Consider the following 18540-nt stretch of genomic DNA (forward strand, 5'->3'; position numbering starts at 1 on the left):
TCCTGGCTTCTCAGCTGAGATAGAAATAATAGAAAAATGAAATCCTAAATTAGAGTGTGTTTATTCTCCCCTCTCATTTTTGCATGTACAAAAAGAAAGACACTGTTTTTAAATCATTCTATGCTGTTTTAACAAACTAGCACACGCACTGTAGGTCAAGAATACAAGAAGAAAAGTATGAGAGATTATATACACAGTGATCATCTAAAAATGACTGTGTGAATTTCCACGGCAGAAAGATATTTTCTGCATAAATTATCCAATGTTAATGTACGATTTCCTGGTCAGTATATATAATTTAGCATTTCCAAAATTAGAAGACATTTTCTTATGGTGTCATTTTCTCCAAGAAAATAAAATAATAGACACATTTTAACTACTATCCTATTGGATTGATGTAATGTTTGGAAAAAAGTTACTTTAGACATTTTAAATGTCTAAGTGTATTATTTTTAAAATTTCATGGAATCACAGTGGGTTTTAAAAAATGATTTCTCTAGCTTAGTATTCCTTCATGGAGAAGCTTACTAAGGGATATTTTAATACCTATTCAGTCTCTAAAATGGGGTAAAAATATAGAACATTTTAAAATTTTCTTAGTAAGTTCATTTTGATACTGCTTTTGTATTTATTTCAATACATTCTAGATCCTACTCCTATAGAGGTTATGATACACTCCACCAATAAATTATTATTCTTAATTATTAATTTATCCAAATACATTCTAGTTTTAAGTGTCTTACATGCATATCTAATGAGATTTGACTACCAAGTCTTCATTCAGAATGTTTATCTTCCTCATGATAAATACCTATCTTGTATTCTTTTATACTTCTGTAGAAACCAATGTTCTTGTTTTTGTGAATCCCATGAAGATTCTACCTTTGTTATATGATTAATTGTATTTATAAACTCATTATTTACTCCTAATCCACTACAGACATTAAAATTCAATGATCACTAAATTTATATTTAGTATAGGTTAGCAAACACAATACAAAAAGAAATTTTGGTTTTAAAGAATGATAAAATACTTTTCTTCCAAAAATTGCTAAAAGTCTATGGCCTTACCATTTTTCAATTAGACAATTTTGGAGAAGAGCCTGTAACTTCTTAGTATATTGTTCCAAAACCACATTTTGGTTAGTCTTCTTTCTATTTCTTATCCTTCTCTACATTGAATTTAATATCCTATTTTTTCTATTTACTCACATAGTATGGTAAGGCTTTCTGGAGTTTTATCACTAGAGGATTGTAATCAAATGAATAAAATAAGTTTGCCTTTGATATTTTAGGTCTATAACACTGTAAAAAATCTTTCAGAATTATAATGTTTTGGAAAAACAGTAAAAATATTCAAAGACAGCTTTTTATCATTGTTTTAGTAACACCTAATGGTGAATCAACTGAAAAAATGTGTGGAATCTAGGTTAGTTTTCTATAATCACTATTTTATATAGAAGATACTGAATTAGAATAATAATAAATGAAAGTTCATTATCTCTCCCTTAACTTAAAATGTAAATTATCCAGCTGAAATAAAAATCAATTTTATTCTATCTCTCAGGATTATATTACAGAATCATTTATACTCTTACCTGTATATTTATTGATAACACAATGGTACTTTTGAACTCAGAATAGGTCAGAATAGGTCCACTGTACTGTGTCTCATTATGGCTTTACATAGTATCTTCAATTTAGAGACAAACCAAAAATTTAGTTATTAAATAGATAAAATGTATTACCAATTAAAATGCTGATGTATTTTAGTGAAATGTGTATTTCTGCATTTTAATATTCTAAATAAGTTAGAAATCAATTCTCATATTTTGAGTTCACTGACAAACATTTTATAGTAGCTGACTGGCCATGTGATATTTGTTATTACAGAAATTAAAAATAAATATCTTGGTCTTTAAAACATTTGGGAATAAATTATGATCTAGCACACTCTACCAGTAGGTCAGTGACAATAATTATGTTAGCCTTAGGGTAAAGTTAAAGTTCTCCATTGATTCTAGAGGGATTCCTTGGCACTAGCATCTGGGTATTTCGGTAAAGACTCTTAGCCTGAGAGATATGGTTCCCAAAACAGAGGTAAACCAAAAGGCATCAATTAAAGATGGATATCCTTTGGAATTCTGAAGTTAGATCAAAAGGCTTTTACTAAAGTCAGCCTAAGTATATTTTGGATTTTTTTGCACAGTCTCTTCCTCTGTCTCTCTCTCAAGTGTTCTTTATTTGAAAACAATAGTGAAGAGAAAAATAATTCATGTTGATTAATAATGGAAGAAGTGGGAGTTAAACCAAGATTAGGAGAGAGATTAGGATTTATAGAAAAGAGGCAAAAATGTGATATATACTAAAGTTGCAGTCTTCTTCATTCCCTTTGATTAATCTGACCGAATCCTATAGATTCATCCTCTGAAACAACTCTGATATTGTACTGCTTCATTTCTCTCTTACAGTATAAGAGCACTTTTTAATTGGTTTTCTATAAATATCTTTTTCTATTGTACACATGCTCTTATGGACTGGAAATGTTTTTAGCTCTTCATTACTCTCAAACCAAATTTTTGTCCCTTATCTCAGTATTTCAAGGACTTCATACACTGGGTTTATAATACCTATGACTTTATTTTCTACCATTCACCTTTAAGAATCTATCTCCAGAAACATACCAATCACTTCTCAATTCATTGAAGCACTAGAGCTACATCATAACTTAGAATATTTACTCAGAATCTACTTCTTATCTAAAATGCCCTCTTTGACTTATTCCTCTACCCAAGTCTTATTTTGTCTTTATAGGAGGTCTGATTCCCTCCATGAAGACATCTTCAACTTACTGATCTGCAAAATGCTTACTGTCTTTGTGACACAAAGAGTTCTTACCTGTGCTTCCCTTGTATGTTTGGCCAGCTCTTCTTCATATGAAAATCTTGTTTATTCTTAGGTGGATTAATTTTCTTTCTGACTTTTCACACTATGCATATCTTAGTATATATAACAGATAATAGTGGCCTTCAAAGAATGTTTATTAAAATGTTTACAGAATTTAAATGAAATTCAACATTTATCAAGTGATAATTACAATGAACAAGTCACTGAGTCAGCATTGATTAGAGAGAAACCCACAATAGGAGTAGGGTTGGGAAAGAAACATCATAGATAAGTAAGAAATAATCCTGCCCTCACGGAGCTGCTAATTCAGAGAGTAAAATCACTTACAAAAATGTATATAGTGGGGCACCTGGGTGGCCCAGTGGGTTAAGCCTCTGCCTTTGGCTCAGGTCATGATCCCAGGGTCCTGGGATCGAGCCCCACATTGGGCTCTCTGCTCAGTGGGGAGCCTGCTTTTCCCCCTTTCTCTCTGCCTTCCTCTCTGTCTACTTCTGAGCTCTCTCTGTCAAATAAATAAAATCTTAAAAAAAAGAAAATGTATATAGAGCAGCTGAGACTGAATTAAATATTAAAAAAAAACAACCCAAAGAACTATAAGCAATATATGGGAATACAAAAGAGGAAGTAACTTAGAGGACTAAGAGAAAAACGTTACAAAGAAATGACATTTCTTGAGAATGATGTTTCTTGAGAGATAAATTAGATTTCAATAAGCAGAAAATGTGTGGTAAGGATTTATAGGCTGAAAGGAGAGCATAATTAAAGGTAAAATCATGGGAGTTTCAATGTATAGGCATATTTAAGGAATGCAGAATGAGACAGGGCAAGTAACCAGAGTCTAGGTGCATGCTAGGATAAGAAGAGGAATTGGAGGTTCAGGTGGTAACTGGTTCTTCATCTTCCCCCTATATTTTGATGACACTGATCTCTCATCAAGACCAAACTCATTTCCTAGTCACCCAATCCAAAGCACATTTGTCAATTATTATTATCTTAATTAACTAACTATATTATATGGAACTCTTGACCACACTCAAACTCTCTCATCAGGCTTCTGTGATAACATTTTCTATTTCTACATTACTGTCCCCCCATCCCCCCAGGAGTCTTTGGATTTGTATTAGATCCTCATTTCCTCACAAATATACATTTGTTGTAAAGAGTGCATCCTTGAATATATTTACAAAATGACGGGTTTCTGTTTTGAAAGCTAACTGCTAATTTTTAAAAGGATTTTCCCAATATTTACCTAGTAAGTTACCATATTCCCTTGTAATCATCTGCTCTTGCAAACTAATGAGAATGTGCTCAATTTTTCTTTATGTTTAAGATAAATCAAACCTCACTGAGCTTCTTTGGAATATTTTCATGTAGGTGATAAAATTCCATTTCCAAGATTTTAAAATAATATATGCAGACATGAAAAAAATTAACATGCTGCTCATATAATTTTTACCTACAAAATCATATCAAGATATGTGGACACATCCCAAATATGTCTTCAAAATTCTCAGTAGTGCTTGATTTCCTTTTGAAAAACAATTGCTTTCTGCTTAAACATCACATTTATATCAAAGGACAAAATAAAGATGTTAATGACTTCTAAAATACTTGTTGAATAGGGTCTTATCATCAGAGAATGGAACAGCAAATTTAGAACACTTGTCTTTTATTAGCAGAAAAATATATGACTCCTAAAATCAGCAACTTTTTAAAGTATTAACATGATGCTCATTGAACATCTGTACTGTATGTGTTCACTCTTCATTTCATTCTTTAGAGTTCATAAAGATAAAAAAGACAAATAAAAGTGTGAGGATGTAGAGAAGAAGGAACCATTGTAAACTTTTTTAAAGATTCTGCATATTAGTGAGATCATACAGGATGTGTCTCTGTCTGACCTATTTCACTTGGAATAATGTCCTCAAGGTCTATCTGTGTTGTCAAAAATAGCAGGACCCTCTTCTTTTTTATGGCTGAGTAATATTCCATCATATGTATGTATGCATGTGTCTGTACATGTATACAGGTGTATGTGTACATATACATACCCACATATACCACATTTTCTTCATCTGTTGATGAACACTTAGGGTGTTTGCATATCTTGGCTATTGTGAGTAATGTTTCAATAAACATGGGGGTGAAGTTATATTTTCAGGATAGTCAGTTCATTTTCTTTGGATATGTACCCAGATATGGGACTGCTGGACCAGATGGTAGTTCTACTTTTAATTTTTTGAGAAACTTTTATACTGTTTTCCATAGTGGCTGTACCAGTTTACATTCTTACAAATAGTGCACCAAATTTCCTTTTCTCCATATCCTCACCAAAACTTATTTCTTGTCCCCAGAAAATAATCATTCTGATAGTTGTGAGGTGATATCTAATTGTGGTTTTGATTTGCTTTTTTCTGATGATGAGCATCTTTTTCTTTTTCTTTTTTTTTTTAAAAAGATTTTATTTACTTATTTGACTGAGAGAGAGAGGTCACAAGTAGACAGAGAGACAGGCACAGAGAGAGGGAGAAGCAGGTTCCCTGCTGAGCAGAAAGCTCAGTTAGGGCTCAATCCCAGGACCCCAAGATCATGACCTGAGCTGAAGGCAGAGGCTTAACCCACTGAGCTACCCAGGCAACCATGAACATCTTTTTCATTGACTTGTTGGCCATCTGTATATTTTCTTTGGAAAAAGTCTATTCAGGACCTCTGTCCATTTTTAATCAGATTATTATTACTAGCTTCTTTTCCATAGTTTCCCTTTTCATTTTGCTGATCATTTCTTTTGCTATGCAGAAGCTGTTTAGTTGAAAGTAATGTTTATTTCTGCTTTTGTTGCTTGTGCTTTTTGACATTACGTTCAAAATATCATTGGCCAAGACCACAATCAAAAATCTTTTTTTTTTTTTTTTTTTTTTTAGGAGTCTTATGGTTTAGGGTCTTACATCTTTAATTCATTTGGTCTCAATTTTTGTGAGTTGTGTAAGGTGATGATTAAATTTTACTCTTTTGCATGGGAATATCCAATTTTCCTAGCATTGTTTACTGAAAAGATCTTGACTCCTTTTTCAAATATTAATTGACTGCTTATGTGTGATTTTTTATCTGGGCTTTCAATTCTGTTTCATTGATTTATGTAACCATTTTTATGCCAGTTCCATACTGTTTAGATTATTATAGATTTTTAGTTTGAAACCAGAAAGTCTGATCTTTCCAATTTTGTTGTTCTTTCACAAGGTTACTTTAACATTTGGATTCTTTTGTGGTTGCATACAAATTTTAGGGTTCCTTTTTCTTTTTATGAAAAATGTCAGTGGAATTTTTATAAGCATTGCATCTCTAGATGACTCTTGGTAGCATAGACATATTAACAATATTAATTCTTCCAATCTATGAGCACAAGCTATTATTCCATCTATCTGCATATTTTCCAGTTTCTCTCATCAATGTCTTACAGTTTTCAGTGTACAAATTTTTCACCTTCTTGGTTCAATTTATTCCTAAGTATTTTATTAGTTTTCAATAATATTGTAAATAGTATTATTTTCTTTCTCTATCAGCTATTTTGTTGTCGGTGAATAGAAACACAACTGATATTTGTATGTTGATTTTTGTTATCCTGCAACTTTAATTTGTTGATGACTTCTAACTGTTTTGGTGGAGTCCTTAAGAGTTTTCTACATATAAGACTGTTATGCTGAAAATAAATAAAAAATAAATTTAAAAAAAAGATTATGCTATCTGCAAACAAGGACAATTTTACTTCCTCCTTTCCTCTTTATTCATTTTTTTCTTTTAATCTAATTACTGTGCAAGGATTTCTAATTTCTAGTACTATGTTGAATAGAAATGGTTGGAATGGTTTTCCCGATTTTTGAAGGTAAATTTCAGCTCTTCACTGTCGCTTGGAATGTTAGCTGTGAGATTGTTGTATATGGCTTTTATTATGTTGAGATATGCTACTTCTATATTCAATGTGTTGAGAGCTGTTATTATGAAAGGATGTTGAATTTTGTCAAATGCTTTTTCTGCATCTATTGAATAATCATATGATCTTTATCTTTCATTCTTTTAATGTGGTATATCACATTTATTGATTTATGTATGTTGAACCATCCTTGTATACAAGGGATAAATCCTACTTGATCATGATATAAGATCCTTTTAATGGATCCTGTTAAGTTTGCTAGAATTTTGTTGTATATTTTTACATATACATTCATTAGGGATATTATCTTATAGTTTTCTTTTCTTCTAGTATTATTATCTGACTTTGATATCAAGGTAATTCTTTAAAATATGAGTTTGAACATATTCTTTTCCTTTTTGGAAGTATTTGAGAACTGACATTAATCCATTAAGTGTTTGGTAGACTTCCCCAGTGAAACCACGCATTCTTGAGCTTTTCTTTATTGGGAGATTTTTGATTACTGATTATATCTTCTTACTTGTTATTGGTTTGTCTACATTTTCTGTTTCTTAATGGTTAAGGCTTGGTAGATTGTATGTTTCTAGAAATTTATCCATCAGTTTATGTTATTCAGTTTGCTTCCTTATAATTGTTCCTCATAGCTTCTTATGATTCTTTGTATATTTGTAGTGTCAGCCATAATGTCTCCTCTTTCATTTAGAACTTTACGTCCTTTCTCTTTCTCTTAATAGAGTTGAAGGTTTTTTGATCTCGTTCATCTTTCAGAAAACAAACTCAGTCTTATTGATCTTTTTTATTGCCATTTAGTGTCTTTTGTTTATTTCTGCTCTAATCTTTACTATTTCCTTCCTTTTCCTAACTTTGGGGTTAATTTTTTTTCTTTTTCTAATTCTTTGAAATTTAATGTTGGGTAGATCTTTTTTAATGTATACTTTTATTACTGTAAACTTCCCTCTTAGAATTATTTTTGCATTATCCTGTTATTTTTGGCATGTTGTAGTTTTGTTCTTTAAAGATGCTTTTGATTTTTTATTTTGATTTCTTTTTTGATCCATTGATTGTTCAATAGTGTGTTTTTGGTTTCCACATATTTTTGAATTTTTTAGTTTTATTAATATTACTAATTCTTGTTTCTTACTGTTGTGGTTGGAAAAGATACTCATATGATTCTATATTTTTTTTAAATGATTCCAATATCCTTAAAATTGCCAGGGATTCTTTGTGGCCCAGCCTATGATCTGCAGAATGTTCCATGTGCACTTGAGAAGCAGGTATATTCTGGTGCTACTAAATGGAATGTCCTCTTACACTCATTTTGTCTGTTGTGTTATTCAGGTATGCTGTTTACTTATTGGTTATAGGTCTGGATGATCTATCCAATGTGAGGTATTGAAGTTCTCTTCTCTTCTATTTCATAAGGGCTATTTCTCCCTTCATTTCTGTTAATATTTGTTTTACATATTCAGGTGCTCCAATGATAGCTGCTTATAAATTTACAATTGTATCCTCCTGATGAATTGAACCCATTATCACTATATAGTGACTTTATCTTGTGACTGATTTTATATTTTTATTCTTATTTTTAAATTTAATTTTATTTTTTTCAGTGTTCCAAGATTCATTGTTTATGTACCACACCCAGTGCTCCATGCAATACATGCCCTCTTTAATTCCCAACACCAGGCTCACCTATCCCCTCACCCCCCTCCCTCTCCTTCTATGACTGATTTTAAGTGAAATTCTATCTTATTCTGAAATTCTATCCTATCTGTTATCACAGTAGCCCTTTTGGTTATTGTTTGCATGATTCTGTGTGTGTTTTTAAAGCTAAGGTGAATTTCAAAAAAAAAAAGCTAAAGTGAATTTCTTACAGATAGCAAATTGTTGGATCTTATTTTTTGTTTTGTTTTTATTCACCCAGCCACTCTGTCTTTAGATTATAGAATTTAGTCCATTTACATTTAAAGTAATTATTGATAACTAAGGGCTTATTATTGCCATTTTGTAAATTGTTTTCTGATTTTTTTTAGTGTCTTTATTCTTTTCTTCCTCTCTTGTTGTCTTCTTATGTGATTTATTTTTTGTAGGGGTATGCTTTGATCCTTTTTTATCTTCTAAGTATCTATTATAGGTTTTTTGTTGTTGTTGTTGTTACCATGAGGATTAAGTAAAACATGTTATAGATCTAACAGTCTATTTTAAATGATAAAACTTACCTTCAAATGCATATGAGAGTGCACTTTTGTTTCTTTTGTTCCCACATTTTTATGCTGTTGCAATGTTAACACTTTGCATCTTTTTCTGTAGTGTATCCATTAAATTACTGTGACTATAGATATTTTTAATATTATTATTTTACACTTTTATACTTGAAATAAAAAATGATTTATGCATCATCATTACAGCATTAAAGTATTCAAAATTTGGCTACACATTTCCCTTAAGAATGAGTTTATACTTCTATATGTTTTCATGTTGTTTCTTGGTGTCCTTTCATTTCCTCCTGAACAACTCCCTTTAACATTTCTTGGAAGGCAAGTCGAGTGGTGATGAAATCCCTTAGATTTTGTTTGTTTGAGAATGTATTTCTCCTTCAGTTCTGAAGGGTAATTTTACCAGTTATGGTGTTCTTAGTTGGTAGAGGGTTTTTTTGTTGTTATTTGTTTGTTTTCCTTTCAGTATTTTGACTATATCATTATACCTCCTCCTGCTGTACAAGGTTTCTGCAAAGAAATTTGCTTATAATCTTATGGGGTTTCCTTGGTAGGTCACAAGTCATTTTGCTCTTACTACTTTCAAAATTCTCTTATTGTCTATTACTTTGATACTGTGTTTATAATGTGTCTAAGACTAGTCTTCTTTGGGTAGATCTTGCTTAGGGTCCTTTGAGTTTCTTGTGCCTGGGTATGCATATCTCCCAAGATTTGGGAAGTTTTCAGCTATTATTTCTTTAAGTAAGCTTTCAGCCCCTTTCTTTCTCTTCACCTTCTGGAACTCCATTGAAATAAATTTTCATTTAATTTGTGATATACTATAATTAACATAGACTTTTTCACTCTTTTTCAATCGTTTTTTAATTTTTGTTCCTTTAACTGGCTTATTTCATACAATCCCTCTTTGATTGGTTTGATTATTTTTTCTGAATGATTAAATTTCTTGTTAAAACTCTATTGAATTTTTTACTTCTGTAATTGTATTCATCAGCACCAGGATTTATTTGGTTATTTTTTATGGTTTCTATTTTTTAAAAATATTTTATTAATTCATTTGAGTGAGAGAGAGAGAGAGAGAGAAAACACAAGTGTGGAAGGGAGCAGAGGGAGTGGAACAAGCAGATTCCCTGCTGAGTGGGGAGCATGGTGAGTGACTTCATTCTAGGACCCTGAGATCATTACCTGAGGCAAAGTCAGATACAACTGAATGAGTAACCCAGGTGCCCCTATGGTTTCTATTTTTCTATTTAACTTCTAATGTTATGTGTGCATTGTTTCCTCATTTCATTTAGTTACCTGTTCTGTTGTATTTCTTTGAGTTTCTTTTATATAATTATTTTGAATTCCTTGTCAGACAAACTATAGATCTCTATTTCTTTGATCAATTACTGGCTTAATTAGTTTCCTTGGTGGTGTTCTATTTGTATTGTTCTTTATGACCTGTAGAGCCTTGCATTGGTGTCTGTTGATTTGAGGGAGCAAACACCTCTTCTGGTCTTTACTGACTATTTTAACAGGTAAAAATTTCTTTTCCTTGCTGGTTCCCCATGTCAATAGGATTACCACATAACTACAGTAGTGCTGATTTGTAGCCAGTTATGTAGCTGTTGCTAGGTCTGCAGTGGGGACCATGACTGGCAGTCTTGTAACCAGACATTCAGGAGGTTGTGATCCTGTCTGGTACCTGGATAGAAGGGACTAACTTCTGTACCTTTTTCAGTGAAGTGGCAGTGCATCTACCTTCTGAACTCTTTCATCTGTCCCTTCATCTTCCCATCAATCTCAATGTCATTTCAAACATGAATCAACCATGTCACATACATTTGAGTCACTTAGAGTTCAAGTAAAATACAGATTATTAGCCTTAATAATTACTTCACTAAATCAGTGTCTACCATAAAACCTCAAATACATATTTTGTATAAAATGTTCCCTGTATTACACATTTTGGGGAACCTTTTATGCAAAATGTAGATTTGAAGTTTTACTATAGGTTCTGGTTTGAGAACACAGAATAGGAGTAACTTTTTAACTAGTATTCCTGACCTTAATTTCAAACTCTCTACGGCCTATTTTCTACATTTCTGTATATTCATTTAAAAAAGAATCTACCAGTAGTACTCCCTTCTCTTAAGTTTCAGTGCATGCTTATTTCCTGATGAATAATATTCATGATCCTTCACATGCCATTTAGCTCATTTTGTTACTGAAAACCTTTAAGCTCCTTTATCCCTTTGCCCTATATTCATGTCCCAAACATACAATTTCCAAATCACACCAATCCTATTTAGGACTTACTACAGGGCTTACTACAATATCTTTCATTTTTCTAATTCTTTTCATAGCTGCACATTTTAAAAATGGAAATAATTGCACTATTTTGAAGCCCTCAAAATAGATTCCAATCAACAGAGAGTCAATACACAAAATTGAGATTCTGATGTGCATAATCTATTTCATATCTCCTATCCATATTTTCATGTTATAAATTGAGTGACATTTTCCCATTTACTAAATTTCATTTCAGGCAACACTCAGTGAGGATTTGGAAAAGGAACATTGAAAAGAACTTGGAAATACGACATTGCTGACCGATTTGATTTTCACAGGACTCACATATGAACCACAGTGGCAAATATCCCTGTTCCTGGTGTTCTTGGTTATCTATTTTCTCACCATTTTGGGGATTCTTGTTCTAATTGCTCTCAAATGGGATGACCCTCAGCTTCACATCTGCATATACTTATTCCTCAGGAGTTTGACACTTGTGGATGCTTGGATATCACCCACAGTATCCTCCCAAGATGCTAGTCAACTTTTTTGCCAAGACCAAAATGATATCTCTTTCAGAATGCATGATACAATTTTTTTCCTTTGCAGTAAGTATAAAAGTGGAATGCTTTCTGTTGGCAACAATGGCATATGATCTCTCTGTGGCCATATGCAAACCATTACATTATCCAGTGATTATGTCCAATGCACTGTGCATCCACTTGTTAGTGTTGTCACTTTTAGGTAGCCTTCTTCATGCCATAATTTATAGTTCTTTTTCTTTTTTTTTTTAAAGATTTTATTTATTTGACAGAGAAAGACCACAAGTAGGCAGAGAGGCAGGCAGAGTGAGAGGGGAGAAGCAGGCTTGCCGCTGAGCAGAGAGCCCGATGTGGGGCTTGATCGCAGGACCCTGGGATCATGACCTGAGCCGAAGGCAGAGACTTTAACCCACTGAGCCACCCAGATGCCCCCATAGTTCTTTTTTATTCAGATTAATCTTAGGCAATTCCCATAGTACATCACTTTTACTATGACATTATACCATTGCTTAAGATTTCTTGTACTGACCCTTCTATCAATTATCTGATATTATTTGTTTTTGCTGGGTCAATACAAATATTCACCACTCTGATGGAGACTTTTGTCTCCTACACACTAGTTGTCTTTATAATCTTAAAAAAGAAGTCTCTACAAGGCATAAAGAAAGCCTTCCTTGGGGCACCTGGGTGGCTCAGTGGGTTAAAGCCTCTGCCTTTGGCTCAGGTCATGATCCCCGTGTCCTGGGATCAAGCCCCGCATCGGGCTCTCTGCTCAGTGGAGAGCCTGCTTCCCCCTCTCTCTCTGCCTGCCTCTCTGCCTATTTGTGATCTCTGTCTGTCAAGTAAATAATTAATATCTTAAAAAAAAAAAAAGAAAGCCTTCTTTACTGGTAGAGCCGATCTCTTATTTGTCTCCTTATACTATGGTGCTCTTATCTTCATGTATGTGTGCCCCGTATTTACACAATCAGAAGACCAAGGTATGAAGGACTCTCTCTTTTACACTATCATAATTCCCTTGTTAAATCCAATTATCTACAGTTTGAGAAATAAGAAAGTCATAGATTAGTTGAGGAAAATATTGAAGAGAAATTCTTAGAATTCACATTATTATCTGTTCTCTTTTCACTAGAATGACAAACTGTACAGATTACATATTTTCTCTGTGTTGATTAGGGTTCAGTTTTTGCAGTTATATTTGTCCTAATGTTTAAATGACTTAAGGTGAGATTATAAAATAAATATATGTATATGTAGTCAAAACAAAGAGGGAATTTTAATCAAGTGTTCATGAAAAAATAACTTAAAAGGAAATAAAATATTTTATATGTTTGCATGTTTCAATGTAGCTTCGTAAATGCATTAAGCATTGAAATAGGGTAATTTCTCTAAAGAGACTTTGAATATGGTATATTGGACCGCCATACAGCTATGTGCCCCAAAGACTCACATTACATTCATTCCACACTGGAGTCAGGGTTGTATTTGAGTGAACAAAGACCGAAAAGTATAATGAGTGACCAGATTTCAGGTTCACCTCTGCCCTTCCTCTCTCATCACTGATTACCTACATCATTCTATTGTTATAACTTAGGTCCTCACACTAAGACTCCTCACTTCTGTCATTTGTTGTAATCTTGTTACTTTTTCTACATCCTGTTAATATTCTCTTACTTCCAAAACATTGACTAATTAATATCCCACTTCAGCATCTTTTCATATTGACCAGATTATTAAAAATGGTATACATATCTAGTACTCTTTATATCCATGTATTCATATGGAATATGTACAAAATGAATGATATAAGTAGATATCTCTATACATATTATATAGATTGTATATATCCCTGGCAGATTATATATTTGTTATGTTTTGATTAGTTTGTTGTTGTTATAAATAATTTTTAAAGGTTTTATTTATTTATTTGAAAAAGAGAGAGCAAGAGAGCACACAGGTGTAGAGGAGATGGGCAGAGGGAGAAGCAGACCCCCCAAACAGCAGGGATCCCGATGTGGAGCTACATCCCAGGACCCTGGGATAATGACCTGAGCCAATGGCAGAACAAACTGAGCTTAACCAACTGAGCCACCAAGGTTCCTCTGTTGTTGTTGCTGTCTTAAAGTAGGCTCCATGCCTAGTGCTGGGCCCAACACAGGGCCTGATCTAATGACCCTGAGATCAAGACCCCAGCAGGGAGCAAGTGTCAGACAACCAACTGACTGAGTCACACTGGCACCCCTGTATTGACTGATTTTAAATAATTTTTGCAGTTATAATTGTCCTAGTGTTAATGACTTCAGTCCCAAAGTTATTTTATGCATATCTTCAATATGTATGTATTCATGTGCACATACACACATGTTCTCCCTTGCATTACTGGAGATTCACCCCCCCAAAACCTTGATTTGACTCGGAAGTCTCCTAAAACACTCATAATGGATTCTGTGTTATGCTGAAATGAGTTACTGAAATCCTTCTGGACTCTTTCTTCTTAGGTACATACTACAGTCTAGAGTAATTGTTAACTTCTTGCTCATTAGGTCAAATCAGAATAAAACACTGATCTTATGGGAGGAAAGAAGATCAATCACTGCACAACACTGGGTCAGTTCTCAACACTCGGCTAATTCTGCCCAAATCAATATTGACTTGGGCAGAAAGCTCCTGAGAATTGGCCAGAAACCCGGGCGATCTCGCTTCAGGTGGCATGGGCTTTCAGGGAGCCGCTTAGGCCTGACCCATGGTCCTGAGTGGTCGTGGCCAGAACCCTGCAGGAAAGCACACTAAGCACCAGGTGCAAGGATGGCCAACCCCTCCCTCTACTCAGCCCCCTTGGAAGCCCATTTCAGCTCTGGGAGATCAGGTCTGACTGCACCTAGGCCCTAACCCTAACCCTTGGTTGGAGTTTCAGGCTTCTGTCCGCACAGGCCTGGCACTAAAGCCCTCCAGACTGGGGACCCCTAAGCCACACTCTAGGATTCTGCCAGCTACCCAGGAGGAAACTGCCATTTGTAGCAGTGCAAAACCCTCAGAGTCAGAGAATGCTTCTGGAGACCACCCCCACATTTGGCTACCCCCAGAGCAAAAACCCAGAGCTTGAAGCCTTGTCTGCCTCTTTCCTCCACGTAGCCCTTTGGGAATCTGCCTCAGCACTGGAAGATCAGGCCTGCTATGTTCGTAGGCCCTAACATGAAATCTAAGTTGGGTTTTCAGGTTTCCATCCCCAGTCCCTGGCCCCCAAGCCCTCCAGATTAGGGACCCCTGAGCCAACCCCAGGACTCCACCTGCCACCCAGTAGGAATCCATGCCCTTTGGAGCTGTGCAGAACCTTCAGAGTGGGAGAAACCTGCATACTCCTGGGGCCACCCCCACCTTAGGCTGCCACAAGGCCACAAAACTGGAGCCTGTTTCTCAGTCTGATCCCCTTGATCAACTCTGTCCCCGGGGAGCTTGACTCAGCGGGGCCCTCAGGGGAGCCACGTGGGCCCATCCCATCATCCCTGAGGGTCTCAACAAGCACCTACGCAGAACGTGCTCCAAACACAGGGCAAGTATGCCCGAATTACTGCACAATGTTGGCCAATTCTCATGAGCTTTCTGCCCAAATCGATATACTGGTCAACTTCCTAGCGAAGAGTAAGATGATCTCTCTCTCTGAATGCATGATACAGATTTTTTCCTTTGCATTGGGGGAACCACAGCATGTTTACTCTTGGCAACAATGGCATGTGATCGCTACGTAGCCATATGCAAACCATTACTTTATCCAATGATTAAGATCTATAGACTTTGCAGCTGGCTATTAGTCTCATCATTTGTAGGTGGCTTTGTTCATTCTTTAATTCATACAAGTTTCTTATTCAGATTAACCTTTTGTAATTCTAACATAATATATCACTTTTACTGTGACATCATGCCATTGTTTAAGATTACATGTACTGATCCTTCACTTAATGTTCTGATGGTTTTTATTTTCTTTGGGTCAATACAGGTATTTACCAATCTGATTGTTCTGGTCTCGTATACACTTACTCTTTAACAATTTGAAGAAAGAAGTCTCTGCAGGGCATGAAAAAAGCCTTTTCCACCTATGGAGCCCATCTTTTGTCTGTGTCTTTATAGTATGGCCTTCTCTTTAGCTATGTGTGTCCTGGATCTGCACAATCAGATGATCAAGATATGATGGACTCTATTTTACACTGTCATAATTCCTTTGTTATATCCAATGATCTATAGCCTGAGAAATTAAGAAAAAATTATAGAGTCACTGAGAAAAATGTTAAAGGGAAGTATATAGATCTCACACTATTATCTGTTCTCTTTTTCATTAAAAGCATCACAAATTATGCAGATTATATGTGGTTCTGTTTGGTAAGTGTGCAAAGATTTTCCAGTTATGATTTCCCTAGGGTTTTGTTGGGCTCCCCGCTGAGGGGAGGAGGCGCCCGGGCCAGCCGGAGGCCTCTCCTTGGGGCTGAGCGGGATGGCGAGTGTCACGAACCCGGAACGCACCCACAGAAGACACCGGGCTCGGGAGGTCTGTCGAAGCAGGATCTCGCTTTATTGAGCAGGGCAGCGGCTTATATGGGGCGAGGGAAGGGAAGTGAGGTCAGCAAAGTGGGGGCCAATGGGGATGTGCCGTGTCGGCAGGAGTTGGGAGAGACACGCCCTGCAGGGGGTGGAGACTCGCGGGAAACGAAACTGATGGGAAACCGAAACCGCCACTTTGGCGCCTTTGTGGTCGGCCATGTGGGTTCCCGATCTGGAAGAGAAGGCCACCCAGCGCCATCTTAGCCTCTTGGGGCCCAACATCTCCCCCTTTTGTTTTTGTATGCATGACTTCTGTCTTAGGTCGCCGGCGGCGGGCCTTCAGGCTTACCCGTCATTGGGGAATCACACTGCTTTGGTGTACCCCCTGTCTTAGGTTGCTCTGCGTCCACTGCCGGTCTTACCCATCATTGAATATCATGCCTGTATAGGGGTTTGGTCCCTGACCTGGCGTGGGTTGTTCCTGCAAGGAATCCCATCCGCCATAGGTCGTGAGACTATTGATGGGGCCCCTCGTAGGACTTGTCGTCACGGGTGGCCAGTCTCTGGTATTGAACATGGACGTTCATGAGTTGAAAGGCCTCCACTCTTTTTTGGACGAATTGGGCAATCTTATTGATAATACAGGGGCCAAAGGTCAGCAGGAGAAGTAGGGTTAGGATGGGCCCCAGGAGGGGGAGGAGAAAGGGAAGTAAGCCATTAAAGCTTGTCCAGAAGGGGGAGGTCATCAGGGCGTGGCGGCGCTTCTCTAGGTCCTCCTGTAGCTTCTTGATTTTGTCTCGTACAATACCCGACCGGTTGGCAAAGAAACAACATTCCTCCTGTAAAAACAAACATATGCCTCCCTTTTCGGCTGTTAATAGATCTAAGCCTCGCCGGTTTTGGAGTACCACAGTGGCTAAGGAGTCCAATTGTTCCTGGAGGTTTAAGATGGTTCCCGCTATTGTTTGGAGATCATCAATCATTTGTTGGGAGAGTGTTTTATAAAAATGGAGAGAGGTGCCCAAACCGGCCGACCCAGTGGCTACCCCGGCAGTGATGCCGAGCCCCAATAAGAGAGGGATGGTGGGATTGGCTCGAGCATTTCTCTCTGCAATTTGTTGGCATTCCTCCTTGTATAGGGCTGTCCACTTTATATATAAGGCCCCTGGAAGAACGGCCCTAGCTAGCGACCGCCAGTCAGCTGCTGTACATGGGGCATGGGCCAGACCTCGGAGGATGGTTTCTGTCCATGGGGCATTGGGCCCGTCCTCTAATACTGCCTTTTTGAGCTCCTTAAGGTCCCCAGGTTCCCATGGGTACCAAGGAGCCGGACGGTTGCCTCCTGGGTTAACGTAAACAAAGTGCTGCCAGGAGGCAGAGAAAAGATTCCCGGTTTTAGAGCTCATAAGGCAGCTGCTTGGGAATATTCCCTATAGTCTCTGTCTCGAGTTAGACCAACCCCAGTTGGCTCCAGTTATAGCCATTAACACGGGAAGTGAGTGAGGGAGAAGCCCCCACATCTATTAGGAGAAACAGAGAGAAATACAGCAAGAGTCCCCTTTGTTAGGGATGGCCCAACAACCTGGGTTTACTAGAAGAAAGCACTAGAAGAAGGCTTATTTGCATAATTATTATCCAATATTTCAGGAGGAAATTTACTAGTTGACTCACCGAATCTGGTTTTAGCTCTTAATACCTATCTCTTATATTCCCTCCCGACATGTACGATGTCCTCAGATTCAAACGGGGCAGACATCCTCCCCTTAAACAGAATGTAACCTTAATCAAGGGAAACACAAGGGGCAATGAGAAAGACACACAAAACAATTAACGAGCCGGCAAAGAAAGACGCTGCGCGATTTCGGTACAGAACCGAAAGTACAAATTCAAATGGCCAAGGGGAACCGCGAGTTTCCCCTGTGGCCCACAAACGAATGAGACCCCAAAAAAGTGGGCCCCTCTAATCCCTGGGGTGTCCCCCAGGGTGGCAGGGGAGAAGTCCGAGTTCGTCAACTCCTTCTCAAGCTGCCCAAAATACGAAGCAACAACGTTGTTGTACGAAACAGAAAACAGAGCACCGATAACTGACAGACGAGACAGACGAACAGGGGAACAGGAACATCGATATCGAAACACAAGTGCT

General features: G+C 36.7%; 2 pseudogenes; both read left to right on the plus strand.

Annotated features, from left to right (window-relative positions):
- The first annotated feature begins 6756 nt into the window (after positions 1-6756).
- On the plus strand, positions 6757-12963 carry LOC116591608 (annotated as a pseudogene).
- A 2476-nt stretch (positions 12964-15439) lies between these two features.
- On the plus strand, positions 15440-16116 carry LOC116591611 (annotated as a pseudogene).
- Positions 16117-18540: the final 2424 nt, after the last annotated feature.

Source organism: Mustela erminea, chromosome 1, assembly GCF_009829155.1.
Source record: "Mustela erminea isolate mMusErm1 chromosome 1, mMusErm1.Pri, whole genome shotgun sequence".
NCBI classification, from domain to species: domain Eukaryota; kingdom Metazoa; phylum Chordata; class Mammalia; order Carnivora; family Mustelidae; genus Mustela; species Mustela erminea.